General features: G+C 35.9%; 1 long non-coding RNA gene across 2 annotated transcripts in view; it reads right to left on the reverse strand.

The window, feature by feature from the left end:
- Positions 1 to 358: 358 nt before the first annotated feature.
- LOC117801776 overlaps positions 359 to 25,769 on the reverse strand; it is a 611,477-nt gene continuing 586,066 nt past the window's right edge. For both annotated transcript variants that reach the window (XR_004624494.1, XR_004624492.1), the window contains one exon: positions 359 to 402. This is a non-coding gene — a long non-coding RNA (uncharacterized LOC117801776). The remainder of the gene's footprint in view (positions 403 to 25,769) is intronic.

Raw genomic sequence — 25,769 nt, forward strand, 5'->3', positions numbered from 1 at the left:
GTCGAAAGGCCAATTTCAAAAGGTTATTTTCCTGCGGCTTTAATGTCTTTAAGTGCTCTGGCTTTGGAAAGATGCTGCAGTAAACAGAAGTGTGCACATGAGGTGGTTGATGGCCCTGCCAAGATGCCCTGTAACCCAACTGCACAGGTGATGAGTGAGGAAGGCAGAAAAGGTTCATGTAATTAGAGAAATGAATTCTGGGTAAGCCCAAAGAACATGTCTTGTGAGTCATCCATGTTCACATTTCTTTGAACTTTGTCTATCCTAAGGGAGATGAAGCAATTACGCAGACATCATGTCTTACCCTTTCAGTACAATGCATCCCACATTCTTCCATCCTTCCATCATCATCAGTGGTATTTGTATTCAGTGCTGTCATGCAGAGCTAGTTGCCAACAATTACTAAAAAAGAAACCAAAAGGTTATGCATTAAGGAGACCAAGCAAAACCAATTTTCATAATCTGTACTGTAAAGACATCAATCCATTAAGGGGAAAAGTCACTAAGGAGCCCCTGAAAGATCTCTTGCAACAAGGGCTATCTCCAGAGACCTGAGAAGTAAATGAAGTGTTTATCTATCACTCATGATTTCTCTTCTCTGAAGCAGAATCCACAACGACTATGACAGCTGTACCGCAGCTTATCCCTCTCCGTTTGCTGTCCATTTACCTACATTCTCACTCACTGCTTGTGAAAACTTTTTCTCTGGATCTTCCTCATTACCTGTTTTTTTCTTCCAAACAACAACAATAACAAACATACTCTAAGATTTTATTACCAGAGACATTTCACGTTTCAAGCATCCTGTCCGATACAGTATTGCTCCTACCTCTCCCAACTTAGAAAAAGAAAGAAAATGTTCTAAATGTATTTTTCTCTTCTTCTCTTCCTCCCTTTCTCTCCCTTCTTCTTTCCCTTTCCATTCCTTTTTTTCTCTTCTCTCCTCCTCTTCCTTCTCCCCTACCTCTGGAACTCATGTTTCCCTAAAAAAATTATATATTCTTCAATCCCTATCAGTCTTCTCATATTACTAAAAATAGCACTTCTATAGTGCCTGCCATGTACCAGGCAGTGTTCTAAGCACATTACATATATTGGCTCATTTAAGCTTTTCAACAACTCTAGGAGGTATGCAGTATTGTTATATCCTTTTGTAGAAAGAAAACTGAAGCATGGATAGGTTATGTAATTTGCCAATAGTCATGTAGCTAATGAGATCTGAGTACAGTGTTTGTGGTTCCAAAGTCCATGCCTGAACCAGTGACATATACCACTCCATGAACACTAGAGTTTTTCAGAGCAGTGACTTCCTTAGAGACTGAGAATGAAGGGAACTAATATATCCTGGGCTTCTAATTTATGCCAGTTACTCAATGTTATCTAGTTAGGTTTCTGTAACCAGTTAGGCATTATTATCCCTGCTTTCCAGACAAAGTTAAAAACAACAACAACAACAACTTAACTAGCCTTTACATGAAGCCTCATCTTTGGCATGGTCTTCTTGCTCATTCTGATATCCTGACCTCCTGGACACTCTAGAAAATTTGAATTTTCAAAGCTTCATCTTCCTTCCTTCCTTCCTTCCTTCCTTCCTTCCTTCCTTCCTTCCTTCCTTCCTTCTTTCCCTCCTTCCCTCTTTCCCTACCCCCTCCTCCTCTTCCTCCCTCTCCCTCTCCCCCTCCCTCTCCCCTGCCTCCTCTTTGTCATTGTCCTCCTCCTCTTCCTCTTCCTCCTCTTCCCCCTCCTCTTCCTCCTCCTCCTCCTCTTTCTTCTTCTTCTTCTTCTTCTTCTTCTTCTTCTTCTTCTTCTTCTTCTTCTATCTTTCCATTTTAATCTACTCTAAAGAACTTATTCTCTTATCTGGGTACCTACAACATCCTCTGGTCATGAACCATATTGCTGACTCTGATCTGCATCACACATTTCCCCCCTTTCTTTGTTATCCCAAATTCTGAAATGGGATATTAAGAGGAAATGATTAAAGGAAAACTATATGCATCACATTATAAAAATTACTAGGTTAAACCATATGAAACTAATCTTTTTATAAGTCAAAAAGTGCAACTTAATATGGATCAACATCATATGTTTTATAATCCCTATTTTTAATTCCACAATTTGGAAAATATAAATTACAGAAAAAAGGCTAGTTTTAAAGAAAATATAATCCTATTACCAAGAATAAAATTGTCAGTATATTTTATATAATTTTTATTTCTTGTATAAAATCATTATAAGTGTAGACTAAGCAGTCCTGGCAGCTAGCATTTGCCATGCTGCCAAATCTCAAAGGAAAATAAAAAATACATTGTGCTCCATGAGAATAAAAATACAGCATATTAAAATTTGTGCGATGCAGGTAAAACAGTGCTGAGAGAAAAGTTATAGCATCAAATACTTCTAAAAGAAGAAAACCCTCAAATTATTAACCTAATCTCCCATCTTAAGAAACTGGAACAAGAACAGCAAAATAACTCCAAAGCAAGCAGAGAAAGGAAATAATAAAGATCAGAACAGATATCAGTGAACTTGAAAATAGAAAAACAATAGTGAAACAAAGACCTCGTCTTTGAAAATATCAATAAACTTCTAGCAAGGCTAACAACATAAAAAAAAAGGAGGGGGGCAGAGAGAGAGAAGACAAATTGCCTATGTCAGAAATGAAACGGGAGATATCACTACAGACCCTGCAGACACCAAAAGAATAATGGGGAATACTACAAACAACTCTCTACACATAAATTTGACAGTTTAGTTGAAATGAACTAATTCGTCAACAAGTACAAACTAACGCAACTCATTCAGTATGAAATAATTTGTATAGTCCTATAACTAAGAAAGAAATTTCATTTATACTTTAAATTCCCCCCACACCTCCCAATTCATTTTATGTGGTTAGTACTGATACTAAAACTCAGCAAAGATGTTACAAGGTTTAAACAATAACAACAACAAAAACTACTGACCAGTATCCTTCATGAACGTATACACAAAAATGCTCAATAAAATATTAACAAATTGAACCCTGTAACATGCAAAAAAGGGTAATATACAACAAACAAGTGGGATTAATTACACAAGTGGGATTAATTATAAGAATGCATTGGTGGTTCAATTGTTAAAAATCAATCAATACATTCCATTATTAACAGACTAAAAATTACATGATCATATCAACTAATGCAAAAAAACCCACTTGATAAACACAATGTTTTTATTATAAAAACTCATCAAACACAGAATAAAAGGGAACTTCCTTAACCTGACGTAAGTTATCTAAACATGCCACAGCTAACTTAATACTTAATGGTGAAAGACTAAATGCTTTCAAAGACAAGATAAGAATGTGTACTATCAAATCTTCTATTTGCCATTGTACTAAAAGTTCTAGTCAGTGCATTAAGACAAGCAAAATAAATAAAAAGCATATAGATTGGAAATGAAGAAATAAAAATCACCCGACTCCTCAATGATATGATTATCTATGTAGAAAACCCCGGGGAAATTGCAACAAAAGCTCTGAGGATAAATAATTGAGTTTAGCAAGGTTACATGTTACAAAGACAACATATAAATACCAATCATTTCTTTTTTAAAAAATATTTTATTTATTTATTTGACAGAGAGAGAGAGAGAAAGCACACTCAGGGGGAGCAGTAGGCAGAGGGAAAAGCAGACTCTCCGCTGAGCAAGGAGCCAGATGCAGGACTGGATCCCACGACCCTGGGATCACTACCTGAGCTGAAGGCAGATGTTTAACCAACTGAGCCACCCAGGAGACTCTATTAATCATATCACTCTATACAAGCAATGAACCATTGGAAGTAACATTAAAAAGCAGCAATACATATGATAGCTATATAAAAAAAAGAACTGCTTAGGTATAAATCTAACAAGATGTGCAAGATTTATATACTGAAAACTACAAAATGATGATGAAAGAACAAATCTTTTACCTCTTTGGTTAGGTTTATTCCTAGATATCTTATGGTTTTTAGTGCGATTGTAAATGGGATCGATTCCTTGATATCTTTTTCTGCTGCTTCATTGGGTGTATAGAAACGCAACAGAGTTGTATATGTTAATTTTATATCCTACAACTTTGCTGAATTTGTGTATCAATTCTAGTAATCTTTTGGTGGCATCTTTTATAGAATACTTATGAAAGAAATTGAAGAGGATGTAAAGAAATGGAAAAATATTCCACGCTCATGGATTGGAAATATTTTTAAAATCTCTATACTACCCAGGGGCGTCTGGGTGGCTCAGTTGGTTAAGCATCTGCCTTTGGCTCAGGTCATGATCTTAGGGTCTTGGGATCTAGCCCTGCGTTGGGCTCCCTGCTCAGTAGGGGGTCTGCTTCTCCCTCTGCCTCTCCCCCTACTTGTGCTCTTTCTCTCTCTATCATTAACTCTCTCTCAAATAAATAAACAAAATCTTTAAAAAAATGTCTATGTTACCCAAAGCAATCTACACATTTAATGCAATCCCTGTCAAAATACCAACCACATTTTTCACAGAGTAGAACAAGTAGTCCAGAAATTTATATGGAACCACAAAAGACCCAAATAGCCAAAGCAATCCTGAAAAAGAAAAGCAAAGCTGGAGGAATCATGATGCTGGACATCAAGCTATATTAAAAAGCTGTAGTCATCCAGACATTATCAGATAAAGGGCTGATATCCAAAATCTATAAAGAACTTATCAAATCAACACCCAAAGAACAAACAATCCAATCAAGAAATGGGCAGAAGACATGAATCGACATTTCTCCGAAGAAGACATACAAATGGCCAACAGACACATGAAAAAATCCTCAACATCACCCAGCATCAGGGAAATACAAATCAAAACCACAATGAGATACCACCTCACACCAGTCAGAATGGCTAAAATTAACAAGTCAGGAAATCACAGATGTTGGTGAGAATGTGGAGAAAGGGGAACCCTCTTATACTGTTGGTAGGAATGCAAGCTGGTATAGCCACTCTGGAAAACACCACTATGGAGGCTCCTCAAAAAATTCAAAATGGGACTACCTATGATCCAGCAAATGCACTACTAGATATTTATCCAAAGGATACAACAATACAGATTCAAAGGGCCACATGCACCCCATTTTTATAGTAGCATTATCAACAACAAACTATAGAAATAGCCCATCAACTGATGAAGGGTATGTATACACACACACACACACACACACACACACACACACACACACACGATGGGATATCATTTGGCCATCAGAGAGAATAAAATCCTGCCATTTGCAACAATGGATGGAGCTAGAGAGTATTATGCTAACTAAAATAAGTCAGAGAAAGACAAATATCATATGATTTCACTTATATGTGGAATTTAAGAAACAAAACAGATGAACATATGGGAAGGAAAAAAGAGAGAGAGGGAAGCAAACCATAAGAGACTCTTCACTATAGGGAACAAACTGAGGGTTGATGGAGGAAAGTGGGTGGGGATGGGCTAAATGGGTGATGAGTATTAAGGAGGGCACTTGTGACAAGCCCCAGGTGTCATATGTAAGTGATGAATCAGGAAATTTTACACCTGAAACCAATTTTACCATATATGTTAACTAGCTAGAATTTAAATAAAAACTTAGAGGAAAAAAAAACCCAAAAAACAAAATGATGATGAAAGAAAATTCTTAAAGAAACCTAAAAAAATTGGGATGCCTGGGTGGCTCAGTCAATTAAGCGTCTGCCTTTGGCTTGGGTCATGATCCCAGAGTCTTAGGATTGGGTCCCGCATCCAGCTCCTTGCTCAGTGGGGAGCCTGCTTCTCCCTCTGCCTACTGTGTTTTCTTGCATGTGTGCTCTCTCTCTCTAACAAGTAAATAAAATCTTAAAAAAAAAAAGAAACCTAAATAAATGAAGAGACATACTGTGTTTGTAGATTGGAAAACAATATAGTTAAGATATTTATTCTCCTTAAATTGACCTATACATTTAGCATGATTCCAATGAAAATTCTAGTATGATTTTTGTAGAGCTCAAAAAGCTGATTTTAAAATTTATGTGGAAAGACAAGGAACTAGAATTTATCAAACAATTTCAGAAAGATAAAGTGGAAGGCTCACAATCCCTAATTTTGAGACTTACTGTACAGTTATGGCAATGAAGTTAGTGTGATATTAACAAAGGGATAGACATACGGATCAACAGAACAGAATAGAGAATCCAGAAATTGACCCACACAAATATGGGTGATTGATTCTTAATAAAGATGTAAAGGTAACTCAATGGAATAAGCATAACCTTTTCAACAACAGGCATTGGAAAAATTGGATAGCCATGGACAAAGATTTGAACTTTGGCTTAACTCATACCTTATATAAAAATTAACTCCAAAGGGATCATATATCTGAACATAAAACAAAACAAAACAAAACCCTACAAATTTCAGAAGAAAACAGAAACTCTTTATGACATTGTGTTAAGCCAAGAATTCTTAGATAAGAAAGAAAATATTGATAAATTGAATTTCATGAAATTAAAACTTTTGCTCTGTGATAGACACTGCTAAGAGAATGAAAAAGACATTACAATCGGGAGAAAATAATTGCAAATCATATATCCAACATCTAGAATATAAAAAGAATTCTCAAAATCCAATAATAAAAAAACAAACAACCCAATTAAAAATGGGTAAAAGATTTGAACAGACATATCATCAAAAAAGATGTATGGGTGGCAAACCAAGCACATGAAAAATTCACACCATTATTAGCCATTAGGGCAATCCACAGTAAGGTGCTACTACACACCTATGAGAAAGACTAAAATTAAAAACAAACAAACAACACCACCACCAACAAAACCAACTGACAATATCAAGCACTGTCAAAAATGCACAACTAGAACTTTTATACATGTTGGTGGGAATGAAAAATGGTATAGCCACTATGGAAGGGAGCTTTGGAGTTTCTTACAAAGTTACATATATGTTTACCATATGATTTAGGAATCTTACTCCTAGGGGTATGTAAAGTGAAAACTTATATTCACACAAAAATGTAGTGAAATGAAAGCCTATATTCACACTAAAAATCCTGCATATCAATGTTTATAGCAGTTTTATTCATAATAGCCCCCAATTAGAGACAACCCAGATGTCTCTTAATGGGTGAATAAACTGTGGTACATCCACTGAATGGAATACAGCTCAATAATAAAAAGGAATGAACTATTGCCATACCAACGTGATGAATCTCAAAGCCATGATGGGTAAAAAAAGCCAGTCTCAAAATGTTATGTACTGTATAATTTCATTTATATGACATTCTGGAAAAGACAAAACTATAGGGATATGACACAGATCAGTGATTTTTGTAGCTCTTTGTTCACTGTCTGGAAGTTAAAATTTTGGGAGAGTTATTGCTACTTTTAGTCAAGCAAAAGAGACAACATGGGGAAAGATTTTTCTTACTTTCATATCAAAGGTGACATATTGCTATGGTTCTTCTCAATATGAAAGAGTAAATTCATTGCCATCACCTTTAATTCAGAAATTGTCTGGAAGATAAGGTTTCTGAAATCAACAGATACTTATTAAAATATTCTATTCATTTGATAATTGGAAAGAAAGCTTAGATCGTAATAGTGATGCTTTCAAGGATTTTAATAATGATAAAAAAACTAAGGTATCAGATCTTTCTGATTTTTTAAAATAAAATAGAACTAACGAAAATTAGAAACTGAATGTAATATCTTTTGTCAATTTAAGCCTTGTTACTCTAGTGGGGAGGGTATGGGGAGGAAGCATGGAGGGACTGTGAAATCTTGTGTTGTGTTTCATAAACTTGGCTATGCATCACAATCACATGAGAGCTTTCTTATGACAGATTGCTGGACCCCACACCTCTAGCACGTTCTCTTTGGTAGACAGAACAGCAAGATGAACAATTCTGGTATACAACTGCCTTGCTGTTTCAGGCACTGCACCACCATTTTGGGGTAATTCTGCCCACTCAAGGGACCAGCCAAGGGATTTAGAAGGGAACAGGAATGCCAAGAAGCAGGGTGCATTATACTTCTTCAAGGTCATTGCTTAGTTTTCTTCAGGCCCTCAGACTAAACAAATGGATTTCTGTCATATTTAAACTTTTTGCTTATTCTCATAGTAGAAGAATCATAAATGACCTAGTCTCTTCGTCACTATCCAGAGAATTCTCTCTTTTCAGTATTAGGGAGTGGGTCCACATGCTCTCCCTTAATATTATAGATTCATGGTGCAATTGAATTTAAGTCACAGTGTTTCTGGAAAACATGCAACCACTATTTTAAGTATTCTTCTTGGCTACATTTCAGCTGCATGAGAATTGCTTTAACTATTCTTCCTGATTCTATCAATCTCTTCCCCTTTACTGTATTTAGCATTAACTTTGAATTACAGTGTATGGTTGAAAATAGATTTTCAGCCACAGTATAAATTTATAGATGAGGTTTCATAGCAGTTCAATTTCCTTTAAAGAAGGCATGGCATATTATCAATATTTAACTCTGTGCTTATTCACTCTGAGTATTTTACTTGCAATTATCAAGTTGCTGTACTGGGTTTCATTTCTATTAAGCACATTTTTTCCTCAAATAAAACACATCTGAATGGAAAATTTCCTTCTCCCACCTCAAAATTCATTCTCCCTGCAGTCAGGACAACAGCAAAAGGACCAATGAAACATAATCACTATTTACAGATGTCATGTATTTTATGAGTTGGAGATTTTAAATGTCCTATGAAAAAGATATGGAAACAGAAGGGACTTTAAAAATTATTTGATTTACCTATTTTGTTTTACAGTTTTAAAAAATGTTTGGGGCACCTGGGTGGCTCAGTCAGTTGTGTTTGACTCTTGGTTTTGGCTCAGGTCATGATCTTAGAGTTGTGGGGTCGAGCCCCACATTGGGCTCCATGCTTGGTGTGAAGTCTAGAGGGATTCTTTCCCTCTCCTTCTCCCTCAGCCCCTCAGCACAGGCACACTCTCTCTCTTCAATAAATAAATAAACAAACAAACAAACATCTTTTTTAAAAAAATGAAACAAAAAGAAAAAATGTCTGAGATTCACAAAGCTTAGGTAACCTCCTTAGGGTCACAGGACTAAGCTACTGACTAAGCCAGTACTAGAAATGGGCCTCCTAGTGGTTCGGAAAGTCAATACTAAAACAAATGAACTGAATCCTAACATTTCAAAGGATATATAAATTATTATAATTCATTTAGGCCTATTTGATGGGGCTTTTAAAAATCTCATAATTCAGATATATTCTGATCAAAAAATAATGTACTGCAGAATTTAGATATTGATTTCCTTCCAAACAGTTCATTAAAATATTTGATTTAAACCAAATAAAAGTAATCATCAATGATGTATTCCTGCTGACTTCTGCTATAAATAAGTGGTACAGGGAGAACCTTGCTGAAGGAATGAAGAGCTAAAGTGAAGCCATAGGAGAAAGAGATGGCCCAATGGGAACGTATTTGGAATAAACTTTTTCTATAATAACTTTCTCAACATTTAACTTTCTCAACTTCTCAACATCTACATTTATTTTTCAGACTTGCATTTTCTTTCACTCTATACGTTTTCACTGAAGCTTAAGACACAGGTGGATAGGGGCTCCTGGGTGGCACAGCGGTTGGGCATCTGCTTTCGGCTCAGGGCGTGATCCCGGCATTATGGGATCGAGCCCCACATCAGGCTCCTCTGCTATGAGCCTGCTTCTTCCTCTCCCACTCCCCCTGCTTGTGTTCCCTCTCTCGCTGGCTGTCTCTATCTCTGTCAAATAAATAAATAAAATCTTAAAAAAAAAAAAAAGACACAGGTGGATAAATGTTTGTATTGGTGGCAATAATACATTTTTATGGCAAATTAATATTCTAATTGAAGAGGGAGAGGGGGAGAAGCAGACTCCCTGGTGAGTGTGGAACATAATGTGGGGCTCTAACCCAGGGCCCTGAGATCATGACCTGAGCTGAAATCAGACTTTTAACTGACTGAGCCTCCCAGGTGCCCCTAGACCTAACATGTACTTTGTGCTTACTATTTATAATTACTGCTTAATGTATATGTTATTTAATCCTTAACACCACCTAATAAGGTAATTCCACTTATTACCAATATTGCCATTTTCCAGATGAAAAAATAAAGGCAGAGCAAGCTTAAGCTACTTGTTGAAGATATTCAGCTCCTAATTGGTAGAGCTGGAATTGGATTTAAAAGCAAATTCTTAATCATTCCACTCTTCTTCCTCTTGATCAAAGCTCAGGTTAGAAATATTGAAAAAGAAAGATAATTTATATGAATCAAAACAAATTACTCATGGAAATTAAAAACACATGCAAACTGAGAAATTTAGTAGATGCACTGAGATATTAGTCCATCTGGTATTTTGAGTAACAATTACTGTTATTATAGCTTCTGTTAACAAAAACCTGAGATTTTAGTATCTGAGAAATGTAGGGATATAAAACATTTTATGAGATGATGTGGCCCATTCTTTGTCTTAAACTCAGGATGACTAGAACAACAATCTTGAAAGTCATTCAAACTTCTGGGTTCTTTTTTCAACAAGTATTTACTTGTTAGTGTTATGAACGATTTAAAGAATTTTGAGATATAGCTCTTGTCTTCGTGGTACTTACTACTAGGAATACTTGTCATTCACATTGCACATTAGGTAACCATATATATCAACACAGGGTAATCAGATTTAGTTAAGTATCACAATGAACACTACCCTTGTAATCCCTTACTAGATGTATTCAAGCAGGGGTAGAACAATGTGGATTATTTATGAGAAGTTTCATGAAGGAGGTGAGCTTGAGTTAGAACCTGAATGCTGGGTAAGATGATGAGAGTGGTGAGGTGGGCTTACTAAGCTCAAAGTAGGATCAGCTTGGTATGTTTAGGAGACTGTGAGGAGACAGCTGTGGCTGAAACAAGGTAGTGCAGAGAACAGTTATGTGGGTGGGGTTGGGTGTACTCTTAGGTTTAGGAGTTTAGATCTTAAAGCAGCATAGGATTATGAGAGGCAGTAAGGTGATGTTAAAGTGTTTTAGGATGATAATGACAAAGATACAGAGAATAGATTGGAAAGGAACAATCTCAAGTTTAGGAGAATAGTTAAGAGACTACAACACAAATCCTGATACGGAGCAGAAGATATGAAATAGGATGGATTGTGTGTGTCTCCTGCAGAGATGTCAGTCAAGCTAACTGATATCAGGGCTATTCCCTGGGGTGGTAAGTTCAGACAGAGCCGAAACAAACTATATCAGAAGAGATAAGAGTTCCAGAGCTCAAAATTCAAGACACCAAATCTATTTTCAGCCCAACATAGGGCTGAGAAGCAGGGATAGAGCCAAAAGGAGCTGGGTAAAGTCAAGACCTGACCAGGGGGTGAGGAGATGGGATGGAGGCAAAGTGAGAATTCTGGGAGAAGGGCAAGAGTTTCCCTGTAGAAATAACTAGGCTGGCTAAAGCTCTTCAGCTTCACAGCCTACCAATTAGTCATTCTGAGCAGAGGATGGATAGACAATCATCACTCTGGCTTATGAAACGTTAGGAAGCCTACTGTAGTTGCCAGCAGTCTTGTTGGGCATTTGACCATAGCTTTGAGGACCTTGGAAAACCTAGATTGGTTCTAGGGGCTTTCTCAGGACTTTGCTTTTCTCTGAAATGAGAGAATATTTTGGATGACCACAAGTTTTGCATGATCTGAGTTGTTTATAATAATTTTTTATTATGTTATGTTAGTCACCATACAGTATACCCTTAGTTTTTGATGTAATGTTCCATTGATTCATTATTTGAGTATAACACCCAGTGCACCTGCATGATCTGAGTTTTGAACCTCAGAGAGACTGCAAGATGGAAATGAATTCAAGAAAATTGCAAAGCTTGATCAAGATGTTTAAAAATAGATAAAATCTAAAATTAAAATCATATAATTTTAGAGCAGAAAGGGACCTTCGAAATTATTTATAGTTCCCCACCTACAGTCTAAGCTAGATTCTCAAAAATAACATTCACTGTTGTTTTAAAAGTGCTTTTATATCATCAAGAATATTTCTATATATTTTATAGCATTTGAATCTTCCCTTTTGTAATAGACTGGACCCACAGAGAAATCCTTTTTTTTTTTTTTAAAGATTTATAATGAATCATGGAACTTTATATAAAAAACTGGGGATGTACTGTATGGTGACTAACATAATACAATTAAAAAAATATTATTATTTAAAAAACCCCAAATACCCCACAAAGGTTTATTTATTTTAGAGAGAGTGAAAGAGGGAGCATGGTAGGGGCCATGGGGGAGAGGCAGAGGAAGATGGAGAGAGAAACTCAAGCAGACTCCATGCTAAGCACCAAACCGAAGCAGGGCTGGATCTCATGACCCTGAGATCATTACCTAAGCCGAAACCAAGAATTGGGCGCTCAACTGACTGTGCCACCCAGGTGTCCCTCACAGAGAAATGTTTAAGTTTATAATAATAAACTACCATGCATCTTATTATAAACCCTACTGCCATGATGATATTAATTAAGGAACAAAATAAATTGAGATACTTAGATACAGATGACAGTATAAAAAATAATTAAGATCTACTGCCAAAAAATACAAAAAGTTGTTTTAAATGTTGTATTTGAGAATTCCAATGGGAAATTTCTAGCCTTGTTAATACTACTATTCTACTGTTGTGCCCCATATTTAAGTACACGTGCGATATTTAAACAGTAACATCTCATCTGTTGCTGCCAGGGAGAAGAGCTGACAGGGCTACAGGAAGTCATACAGATCCAGTGATGAACGTACTAGTGGGAGACATTTTTAAGAAGCATAGAAAAAGAAAATTTTTACTTTAAATCTGAACGTTGACCATGCCCAGAGAAGGACCAGGGATATTCACCTATTAAATTTTCAGTCTGGCAGGAGCAAATGAGCAACCATAAACATTAAAGTAATAAAAGAGAGATCCATGAGGGATCAGGATTTTCATTAGCTACACCTGGCTAAGCTTTTCATCAGCTATCTGGAGAGGAAGTAACACTAACATCAGGACCAAAGAAACCTAATCAATATTATTTTTAGTTTGTATATATGTATTTATGTTTATAAATAAAATTATAATCTCATTATTCTATTATCACTGTAATTGAGAGAGGTAGGATTATGAGCTGAAGACATTGGATTAACTGTAACAGATTTTTCTTCAGCAAGTTGAGTACCTCCTGGCTCATTTGCTTCACTGTTTTTTCTCATTAATTTGAGCATGAGAAATATTCTTAAAACCATAGTACAGAGTCAATCACAGAGACTAATCTGAAATAAAATCATATTTTTTCTCCACATAAAAAAACAGTATCGACGCATCCTAACCAACCGGTTTTCCCCAGAGAATACATTTTCTGCCACAAAATAGCTGTACATCCCATCTTGTTCTAATTATAGTTTAAGTCATATAATGAACTGTAAAGAGAATGTTACATGCCAGTGTACCTTGTCCTCATACTAAACAGCTTTGGAGCACACTGCAGTAAATGTCAGTTTGTCATTCCTTGTTTAAAATATGATTCTTGTGGTTCCTTTGGAGGTAGCCAAATACAACTTCAATGCTATTAAGTCATTCTTTGTTTCTTCTTTTCGATATTGTTGGGTAACTTTAAATGTGCATCAGTTTCCAATATAAGCCCTCATATATTGTAGATTTATAGTAGCATTCTCTGTTTTTTTTGCAGTAAAACTATGAAAGTAAATTTATGAATCATCTGCTCAGTGTGCAAGCAGAACGACACATTTAAATTGTGTGGACATCACTGACCAACTAGTTAGTAATGTAAGAAATTGTCTAAAAAAAAAATTCTGATCTGGATGTCTGTCTTGCTGAATTAGCTAATTTAGGGAAATGGCTCCAAGAAAGAGAGATGAGTAATACGCATGCCCAAGATGACAGAAGTATGTGAATCATTTCTGTAAAAGCGGAGCCTGTCCCTCTAGTCTTACAAACATTCAAGGCTGATTTTACATGGGCTGAATGAAAACATTTGTGCTTTTCTGGTTCAGAGAGAGAGCTGCAGATTACAATGAAAGGTTTGCCACCACAAGGTTTTCTCATTAGAAATCCTCATTTATTTAACAATTTAGCTATACACTCAGGTTTGTGTTGGACTTCTGGGGCCTAAGTCACATGCAATGATTAGTCAAGATAAACTCTAATAGGAAATGTCTATGGACCATTTAGATTTGTAGGAATGAGAAAAAAATGACCCAGTCTAAAAACTAGTGGTGTATATGGGATATGCAAGGGAGGATGTCTTCTGGTGAATGAGAGGCACGCCGGGGATATTTGGTCTTCTTGTCTCTGCAATTTATTAAACTTGGTAAAAAGGGAAGTTACTATTTGTCTCCAATATAAGTCAAACCTGTATGAGAAAAATATATTAAGCCTGAAAATAAACTATTCCCCACTGCCACTAAGTACTCATACTTGTCTAGTAGCTAATCCTTGAATTTGTGTGTATCTATCTTGTAATGACTGAAATGAGAAAAAAAAATGGTGCCTGAAATGCAAACATCACCAGTTTAAATGTATAAAAAAGAGCAAAGGGAAATTTGAAACATTTTTGTATAGTCAGACTTAATGGCACTTAGTCCAATGATTATTTTTTTCTAAATTTTTTTTGATTACAGATATAAATGTTCTGGAAATCCCACACTGCATTGACCATCTTTCTTTACTACCTGTCTAGGAATGCACAAGTTTGGAGTTTATGGAAATTCCTTTTTTGATTTAGTGCCCTGTGGAGATTGCTGAGAAGAAAATATGATTCTGTGTTTCTCAAAAATAAAAAAGTTGATAAATTCTTTGGAAACCAATCAGTGATGAGAATCTGCATTTAGAGAGAAGAGTGAGGCGTCCCTTCATAAACCTATGAGCATTGTACAAGTAACGTATTGTGCAGTGGAGACAGTTTAGTAGAATAGTCCCACAGGAAGCCATGGTTTTACTATTAGAAGATGAAGCCTGGAAAGGAATGGCCTCCTGGGAGAAATCCAGGTGTGCCGGATAGTTTTTTATTAACTTAAATTAAAAAAAAAAATTTAAAAATATTTTAATAATACACATCGTTTCCAGAGTATTTTCTATGTACCAATCACTGTCCTAAGTATTTCACATGCTCTATACCAGGCTTCGTGCTAAACGCTTCTCATTACCTAATCACAATGACACTATGAGGGAGGTACAGTTCTTACCGTGTCCATTTCGCAGGTGTTTTGCCTAGCTTCAGAGCGTATGTTCGACATGCAACATTGTAGACATTGGAGCAATAAATGCTCTGATTTATGAAAAGCAAACAAATCTTTTACGTAAAATTACTTACACTGAGCAAAGTGTGATTCCAGTTCGGTGCTGCTGCATCAGTGCTCATCACCGCTCTTGGGAATCCCATCCAGCACAGAGCATAGTTACGTAATAAGAAAAATTATGAAGTGTTTTCTTTTTCTCCCACTTCCTCCTCTTCTTTTCCCCTCCTTACACTCATGTCATAGTCCTCATCAACATTATACATTCTTGGCTTTAAGAATTATTTAGTTCAGTACTGTTCTGAAATTTCAATTCTCCTTTTAACATTCCCACCTAGTGCTTGAATACTTCCCAGCAGGGAAAATTTCTCGCTACTGGTGCTGCTGATTCCATTTTGGACTGCTCTGACAGTGTGGAGTTTATCTTATATTAAAGCTAAGAATTTCTTTCTGTGACTGAGTTTTACTCCCTATTTCTAGTATAACCACATGGCCTCACAGGATAAGCCATTCTCAAAATGCATTTGCTGAGTAGATCAAGTATATTTTCTACAGAACAAGGCATTTGTTAAGTAAATATGGTAAAAATTTCATGATTTTGTACTATTGGTAAATGGGAAGAGGACAGATGAGGAGAGGAGAGGGGGGCAAAGGAGAGAAGAGCAAAGGAGAAAGACTTTTAAAAGCCTTGATATAGACTATTTTGAAATGAATGCAATGCTGTTCTTCTATGAAGACCCAGCAAGCAAGTGGTTAAAAATAGAAGGCCACAGAATTTCTCAGATACCTCAAAAAGTCTAAAATCTTCAACTAGGCTGGGTTTTTGTTGTTGTTGTTGTGGGGGGGGTTTTGTTTGTTTGTTTGTTTTTGCAAATGATACCATCACGTGCTTGCTTAAAGACAGCTATCTCAAGACCAAAGAGGCGGCTGTTTTTTTGTTTTCTTTCTTTCTTCTTTCTTTCTTTCTTTCTTTCTTTCTTTCTTTCTTTCTTTCTTTCTTTCTTTTAAAGATTTTATTTATTTATTTGAGACAGAGAGAAAGAGAAGTGGCTGCTTTTCTATACTGGATTCTTGTTATTGTTAGTTTACTTAGTAAACCTTTTTTTCATACATTTTACACATAGAACAGTGGCCAATTTCAGGATTGAATATTACCAAAGTGTAAGTTAATGGGATCTGATGATTTACAGAGAAGTTTAAAAATATTTTCATATTGTTATTATTCTTTCTGAGGTATAGTAATTGTCCACACAATCCAATTTCAGTTATATGGTTTCAGTTTTTAAAGTGTGGTACTAATAATGCTCATATTATAGTAATAGTACCTAACACAGAGTTAAGTACATATTAAATATTCAATAAATACTTGTCTAATGTAATTAAGTTAAATTAAATTAGGTAATAGATTAATTTTTATGCAGACTAGTTGACATCACAGAGTTGATGAAAAATGTTTTGAAGTATAAATTGGTTTTTTTTTGTAATTTATCAAAAAATTTATTCATTATGCCAATTAATCAATAATAAAGGTGGGTGTACTTGTTTTTTCGATTTCAACTTTTTATTTAAATTCTAATTAGTTAACATATATGGTAAAATTGGTTTCAGGTGTAGAATGTAGTGATTCATCACTTGCATATAACACCCAGTGCTCATCACAACAAATGCCCTTAACACCCATCACTCGTTTAGCCCATCCTCTACCCACCTCCCTCCATCAACCCTCTATTTGTTCCCTATAGTTAAGAGTCTCTTATGGTTTGTTTCCCACTCTCTTTTTTTTTCTTTCCTCTATGCTCATTTTTTTTGTTCCTTTAATTCTGAGTTATGTTTTAATTTTAGCTGGACACCACACAAGGACCTAAAGGGAACACAGATGTAAGACTGGAATAGTTTAGACCTGATACCATAAAACTCCTAGAAGAATACATAGGGAAAAATCTCCTCAACATTGGTCTTGGCAATGATTTTTTGGACGTGACACCAAAAGCATGAACAACAAAAGCAAAAATCAACAAGTGAGAGTATATCAAACTTAAAAGCTTCTGCACAGCAAAAGAAATAATGAACAAAATAACTCAATAACCAAAAAACCAAACTGATCTAAAAAGTGGACAGAGTATCTGAAGACACATTTTTCCACAGAGGACATATAGATGGCCAAGGAGTATATGAAAAGACACTAAACATCACTAATATTTAAGGAAATGAAAACCAAAACCAGAATGAGATATCACCTCATACCAGTTAGAATGGCTATCATCAAGAAGAGATTACAAGTGTTGGAACGAATATGGAGAAAAGAGAACCCCTCTACACTCACACTCTTGGTGGGAATGTAAATTGCTTCAGCCATTATGGAAAACAATATAGTGGTTTCTCAAAAAATTAAAAATAGAGCTTACCATATAATCCAAAAATTCTATTTCTGAGTATATACCTAAAGGGAATGAAGAAGGGATGTCAAAAAGATATATGCACTCCTATGTTTATTGTAGCATTATTCACAGTAGCCAACAAATGGAAACAACCTAAATGCCTGACACTGGATGAATGGATAAAGATGTGTGTATACACACACATATTCACAGAGTGGAATATTATTCAGCTATGAGAAAGAAGGACATCTTGCCATTTGTGACAACATGGTTGGACCATGAGAGCATAATGCTAAATGAGATAAGCTGGATCAAGAAAAACAAATATAGATAATATCATTTATATGTGGAATCTAAAAAAGCCCAATAGGTAAAAACCATAAAATGGTGGTTACCAGGGGCTGAAGATTGGGGTGATAGGCGAGATGTTGTTTAAAGGTACAAACTTGCAATGAATAGTAAACAAGTCCTAGAGATCTAACGTACAATATAGTGAATATAAACAACAATATTCTATTATAATCATCAAACTTGTTAAGAGACTAGATATTAATTATCATAACCACTAAAAGGAAATGATAATTATGTGATATGATAGAGGTGATAATTATTGTTACAGTGAGATAATACATAAATGTATCAAATAAATATATTGTGTACCTTATCTTATGCAGTGGTATATGTGTATTTGTGTATCAAGTATATCAAGTATATTTCAAAACAATTGGAATATTTCAGTGAATAACACCACTCCAATAAGGAAGTCACATAAAAATGTAGTATAGAAATAGTACTAACTTGAAACTTGAAAACAAATGATAGGAGTGAAGCTATTAAAAACCAAACACGTAGTAAATAGCTGAACTTCTCTGAACCTCCAATTTCTTTATCTATAAACTCATGATGACAATAGTTTAATCCAACAAACAGTGGGATAATTTAGTTATCAAAGTTACCAAAGAGTACGTGTACCATTGTATTATTTAGTAGAATTAAATTAAGTGTGCAGAAGAAGTTCTGGAAAGACCCAGAGTGGATGCCTTTGGTCAGATGGGTGCTTGGATTATCCCTACATTAAACAAATATTTATTGAGTTTATATAGTGCAGCTATTTATTAGCATTTTAACTCCTTTTTTTCTTTTGATGTACAATTTTTTAATTGTGGTCAAATATACATAATACAAAATTAATCATTTTAACCATTTTTAAGTATTCAGTTTTATGACATTAAGTATATTCACTTTTATTTTTAGTATAAAGCTGGTCCATTCTATTTTAAAAGCTTAAAAAATTTTAATTGAAGTATAGTTGACATCAGCCCTCCATCATTAAAAACAGTTCAAAGCACGAATAATTTTCTGAAAGTTAATTAGAAATGAAAAAGCAAAAAAGTGAGAACTTCACCAACTCCCCACTCCTGCCAAATTCTGAAAAGCAGACCAAAATGAGTAGAGGAGGGCAAATTCACCTAAATTTACAGTGAACAATATGCCAAACACTGATGTCCACTTTTAAAAATAGTAAGTCCAAGATTAAATTATAATGTTGACCAACTTGCTTTTACGTAAGTTGGGCAAAAACTGTTGCCAAATTATCTAGAGTCCTTGCAAAAGTTGCCTAGTGTTTATATTTTTGTAAGACTTTTTTAATCTAAAAGTTTAGAAATCATAAAACTCTTGGTTAGACTCTGGAAAAGATGGTCATCATAAGTTCAGGGAATGTAAGAGTCGCCTTAGGGTTGAGTAACGTATCCTTCACGTCAAAGGCAGTCTATTGCACAAGTGTTTTGCACTGTCCACAGGAAATGTTGGGAAGGCTCTTTCCCTGACAAAAACTGTGGCATGCAAAATCTTCTCTCTCCACAGGTAAAAAGAATGGTGCTTGGGTAAGTGATGTATATGGTGCTAAATAAATCTAGTCCTTTGAGAACCTTTGGCTTGAGGGCTGTTTTACCAAAAGAACTCACATACCCAATGACATCAAACGTAGGTGTTTCACGAACAGTCATATTAGCTTCCTAGTTAATTTGTTTTGCTAGAAATTAATTTTTATTCGAAATTTCCAACTTGACTCTTTACATTAAGATTAACTGTGACTGTGTAGCAATAATAGTAGTAATAACAGTGACAGGCACAGAGAGCTTGTTTGTTAATGCAGTAGATGTAACAAAGGGGCATTTGATAAACTAGGAGGTGTTGTTGGGAGTAGTCAGATAATATCAAGGGAAAAAACGAGATTTTGTTGAGAAAAGGCGGACTTATTAGAAAGATCGACTGATATCAGGACCCCACAATGAAAATAGAGAACATGAAGTTGTAGTAAAGAGAGTAGTATGTATAGGGTGCTAGAAGTCCTGAGTTTGAGACTAGATTGTCATTTCTTTTTTTTTTTTAATGATTTTTTATTATATTATGTTAGTCACCATACAGTACATCCCCAGATTCCGATGTCAAGTTCGATGCTTCATTAGATTGTCATTTCCAATGTTGTGGCATTGGATAAGTCATTTAACTTCCTTGATCCCAAGTTTTCTTATTTCTTAGGTATGAATAATAATAACTGGTGCCTTCCCTACCCATGCTAGAACTCAATCTAATAAGACAGCGTTCTCCCAGGATATAAATGTCACTCATCCTGAGACAGAAAAGGGGATAGGTATTGGAATGCAAAACAGAGAGGGAATGTCTTCCCTTTCAGAGTTAAGTGATGGGGGTGGAGAGGGAGTAGGTTGTTCTGGGCCTCTGTACTAGAGACCCCTCTGGAGCTAGACAATCTGTGGCACTATTGATGAGCAGTAGGGGACACACTGTGGGTGTTACTTAAAAGAGCTTTAGGAACTAACTTGCTGAAACACTGAGAATCTCAACCTAGAGTAGCACTAACCTGATACTACTCAACAGATTTCCACTCCGAACCTGGACAGTCTGCTGAACCATGTGTGCTCCAGCAGCAACAGTCAAAAACACTTCAACTCCTCAGTTATTTGATAATTTTTTCCTGGTTTCTCTCCTTTAGGTGATAGTAACCAAGTTGCTTGACTTCCTAAGGTACAGAATAATCCATCTGTTGGAGTTACAACAGGAAGGGAGACCCTGAGAAGAGAAAAGGGATATCCTTGCAACAAGTGGGAAGGGAGCTCAGAATCATTTTATTAAATGATTAAATATTAAAATGAGTGGTATCCATTTTGTATTCTAATGTAGTTATGAATATATTTATGTATGTATGTGTGGTGTGTGTGTGTGTGCACCTACAATTGTCTTTTGGAAACCCTGAAGTATAATGAAAGCTCTTCGCACAGTCGTTTGGCTGTATTACTCAAACACATAAACAACTTGGAAGTTGGGAGTAATATTTGGAGGATATAAATGATTTTTTTTTAAAGATTTTATTTATTTGACAGAGAGAGAGACAGCCAGCGAGAGAGGGAACACAAGCAGGGGGAGTGGGAGAGCAAGAAGCAGGCTCATAGCGGAGGAGCCTGATGTGGGGCTCGATCCCATAACGCCGGGATCACGCCCTGAGACGAAGGCAGACGCTTAACGACTGCGCCACCCAGGTGCCCCTGGAGGATATAAATGATTTAAGCAATGAAAATAACATTTGAGGGTAGGCCATGAGGAACACCTGAAATAGAGGGATTTCATTTATTTCAAAAAAAGAACACTTGGTAGAAGAAAGCTATTATGGACTGAACCGTGACTCCTTCTGACTCTCCCCAAATTCCTACATTGAAGCCTTAACTCCTAATGTGACTGAATTTGAAGATAAGGACTTCAAGGAGGTAACCAGGTTACATGAGGTCATAACTTATAGTGGGCCTCTACTCAGGTAACATTGGTGTCTTTATAAGAAGAGGAAGAGACATCAGAGCTTTCTCCCTGTGCATGCAGAATAAAGGCCAGAGAGGATACAGTAAAAAGGCAGCCATCTACAAGCCAGAAAGAGAGCCTTCATCAGAAACCAACCCCAATTGGCACCTTGATCATGTTAGAACTGCGAGAAATACATTTCTGTTGTTTAAGGCACTCAGTCATGTTATTTTGTTATGGTGACCCAAGCAGATTAAAACAGAGGCCTTCCTGTTTGGATGGCACCAAGGCCGATTTGTGACAATTGTGGCCAAGTGGGAAGTAGTACACGTGACGGTCCTTGATTAAATATCGTTGGAGTGACGGATCGAGTTGTAGAAGCAGAGCGTGGTAATTTGTGGATATGATAAATTATGAAGGCAATAGTAACGACAGCAAAAAGTATCTTTAGAGTAGTGAGGCTGTCCAGCATAGTAGGCAAGTGTTTGGTGTCTGGTGCCCGACTGTCTGGGTTCAGAGCACACCTCCAACACTTGCTAGTTGCATGACCTTGGGCAAGTTAAACTGTAAGATGGTATAACTACAATACATCTTCTATATAATATACCTACAATACATCTACTAGGAAAGTTCATTATAAGGATTGACTGCATTAATGTATGTAAAGTGCTTAAATTAATGCCTGAGCATTATCAGCACGAGTTATTATTAATAAGAAAAATATTACAATGGCTTGCACTTATAAGAATTTTCCTTTTCAGGGGCGCCTGGGTGGCTCAGTCGTTAAGCATCTGCCTTCGGCTCAAGGCGTGATCGAGCCCCACGTCAGGCTCCTCCACTATGAGCCTGCTTCTTCCTCTCCCACTCCCTCTGCTTGTGTTCCCTCTCTCGCTGGCTGTCACTATCTCTGTCAAATAAATAAAATCTTTAAAAAAAAAAAGAATTTTCCTTTTCACTTTCCGAGTCTGATCATTAGAGTGATACTCACTAACTACCCTAGAAAGCACTTAGCCCTACATCATATAATTCTCACTTTCACAAACCACAAAATATTCACTTTTGTTTTCAAACGAAAATCATTAAAGTATATATAAACCCATTACCTCTTTCCCTAAGGACATGAAATAGCAGGTTTGAATCCTAGGTGACCAACAAAAGAACTCTACTAAAGAAGGATATAATGATTTTTATATTCTCTGGGAATTGATGTCATCTTAGGACTTAAATCCTGAAGGATGCCTCATCCCCAGTATTGTAATTTCTTTTGTCTCAGTGACATAAAATCTGCATCTCAGTGACATAAAACTTTGTGTCATAAAACTGAATAGTAATTTGGATAAATCAATATCAAGGAAAAGAACATGCTCTGATCTTCCCAAACTGGGGTGGACCTAGAAGGGTAATGGCCAGTTGTCATGGAGCTCATGCCAAAGGGGTGATTCATGCCTTCTCTCTGGGACTCATTCAATTCAATCTCACTAGAATCCTTGGTGCTTATAATTACTGAAAAGATTAATCTAATGGGTATATGTACTAGGAAGTGGTGGAATTTGTATAACCTATGCTGTAGGTTTCCAGAAAAATTCACAGCCAAAGTGTTATATTAGGAAAGCAGAGCCAAATGATGGAAGAATAAGTTATCTTTTCTTCATGTTAGGACTTGAGTTATTAACCTTAGTTAGCTTGGTTAGCTCATCTGCTAAACTGTATTCTCCTTTGAGATGAATTTCCTAGTAAAACTGTTCGTGTTGGTCATTACAGACTGACAATGGTTTCTCTCTCATCCTAATACACTTGTAAAGAAACCTTTCTCTGACAGCTTTCTATTGCCAGGCTAATGGAACTGACTGAGTTTATGATTATAAATGGCCTGTGGTTAGCCCTATTGGTTTTGGCATGTAAATCCTCCTATTTAAAACCTTATTTTTTTTCTAAGTCTCCATCAGTAGTTTTGGCAAAGACTCAGTTCATGATTCTTACCTAAAACATCTATTTTGTACCTGACACTTGGAGATGTTCAGTGAACAATAATAAAAACAATTTTATTCTAAAGTAAAAAATTTTTAAAATTTAATTATTTTATTATTATCATTATTAGGTTATTTGTAATGCAGTCTTACTATGGGAAACTATTTTTTTCTTTACTTGGGAAAAAGACATTTTCTCTAACTGGACAATATACCAGAAACACCATCATTTTGAATATTAGGAAAGGAAGATGACAATGATTTTCTAGAAATTCATTTACATATTAATATAATGCAAAGTGAAAAAGAATTCTGACTATTATGACTGTAACATTTTTTCTTTCTGAATCTTTGTTCTCTACTATATTGTTCCATTTGGTCATTCAATGTCTGAGCAAAACTCAATTCCTCACATGCTGAATCTGTCTGCAGTTTTCAATAAACTATCTTCCTGGTCAGCCCTATTTGAAGAATTAGCAATATCTTTGAAAGATTTCTCAATTTTTATTCAAATGATCCCAAACTGCAGTGATATCTACTTATTTATCCTTTGAAATAACACACATTTTCCCAGTATGTCCGTTCCTGCCCTTTCTTTGCGCTATCAACCCCGGGCCAAGGCTTCGCCTAGTTCACATTGTGTCTCACTCCGCTGCTCACTGCCAGTAACCCCCAGTCGTCTTAAGCTGCCATTTTCAGATGCATTTAACTAGAATAACTCTTTCATTATTTCTCTCTCAATTGCCTTTACACTGCAAGCAAGCATCTTGAACCGAGGAATTACCATATTTCCATAAATCTAAAGACTCATTACTTAACACTTGCTCAGAAGAAAAAGAGATATAACTGAAAAGTTAAGACAAATTCTCATTTCAGCTATATTAATATTTGGGGGAAAGCATGTACCTAAGGACCAAGGAAATATGGTACATCATCTCTGTAACTCTAGAACTTAGCCTGGTGTCTATTACATAGTACATATTCCTAATTGTTTCATTATTACTTTTTTATCATTAATATTGTTATTAACTAAGTATTAATTGATGGCAAAACAAACACTATTATTTCAATGGATATACAAAGTCCTTGGTTCTCCGTTTATCCTGCTCCATCTTTAAAACCATATGGTTTTTAGTTTAGTGTCTTTAGTTTCTTTACTTTCCTGATCATGTAAATTCCTTCCTCCGAGACTTCTTTTTTTCTTTTGTGTTAGGTTATCTTTGTCTTCCAGACCGGAATAATGTCCTGCTTATCCTTCTGTCTTCTCAGTTCTAAAATCTTACATTTGATTATCGGCAGTTTGGCACTTGGTATTGCTTATTATGATGGAACCAGATAAACAACAACAATTATCTGAACAGCTGGTACTAGAACTTCGCTTATTGAAAGTAACGGCGCGTGCTGCATGTGTTTAAGAAAATATCCTCATGAATGTGAAAGGAGAGGCTTCTGAGCAGAGCCTGAAAGAAAGGCAGAATTAAAAAAAAAAAAAATCGGGAATGCCCTGCATAAGAAAACAGTAGTAGTAAGAACTTGATTTTTATTTTTTATTTTTGTTTGCTTTGAGAAAGAAGTACAGGTACAGCAACTTCAGCAAGAGGCTGCAGGGAAGGCTAGAAGTCAGAAGACAGAGGCAAAGTTGACAGAAAAGACCAAGGGACTTCTAAGCACTGACGCCCGTAGTATTCACTTATTTTTTTCTAGCATCATCATTGCCTTAACCCACTGGTATACTCTGCAGCATGCACAAAGACATTGTGGGCAAGAGTTAACTTTGTAACAATCACATAGGTCCAATGTCTGGGTTATCTGGTGTGGAACAGACAATATTCGTAAAACTCCAAGATGGTCCATAAATTGACATACTATAAAACGAAGCTTGAGGCAGATGTAACCAGGAAAGCCATCCCAAAGCTATTCCTCATACTGCCATTGATAAGAGTTAAACCTGTTTCCTTTGTCCCTTCTGTAAGATCATTATTAGCAGAAACCTTGGCTTATTTCTTTTTTTCTTCCTGCTTTGCCAACAGAGTATGAAGCTCATAGTACAGAGTGAAAAAACTCTATTTGAACAATTTGGCCATTTTAATTGATACAGAAAGAAAATTCAGATGCACGGAGTGACTGAGGTTCAGTTTGATTTTATGTATCTGCCCTTAATCACTAGAGATCTATCTCTCAGGTACTTTATTAAATAGCTTAACAATAACCCAAACCCTCAGACCAACTTCTCAGGTACTTTATTTCCTAATACGTAATTAAAGCCTTGCTTACAATTAAT

This window comes from Ailuropoda melanoleuca, chromosome 1, assembly GCF_002007445.2.
Source record: "Ailuropoda melanoleuca isolate Jingjing chromosome 1, ASM200744v2, whole genome shotgun sequence".
Lineage (NCBI taxonomy): Eukaryota > Metazoa > Chordata > Mammalia > Carnivora > Ursidae > Ailuropoda > Ailuropoda melanoleuca.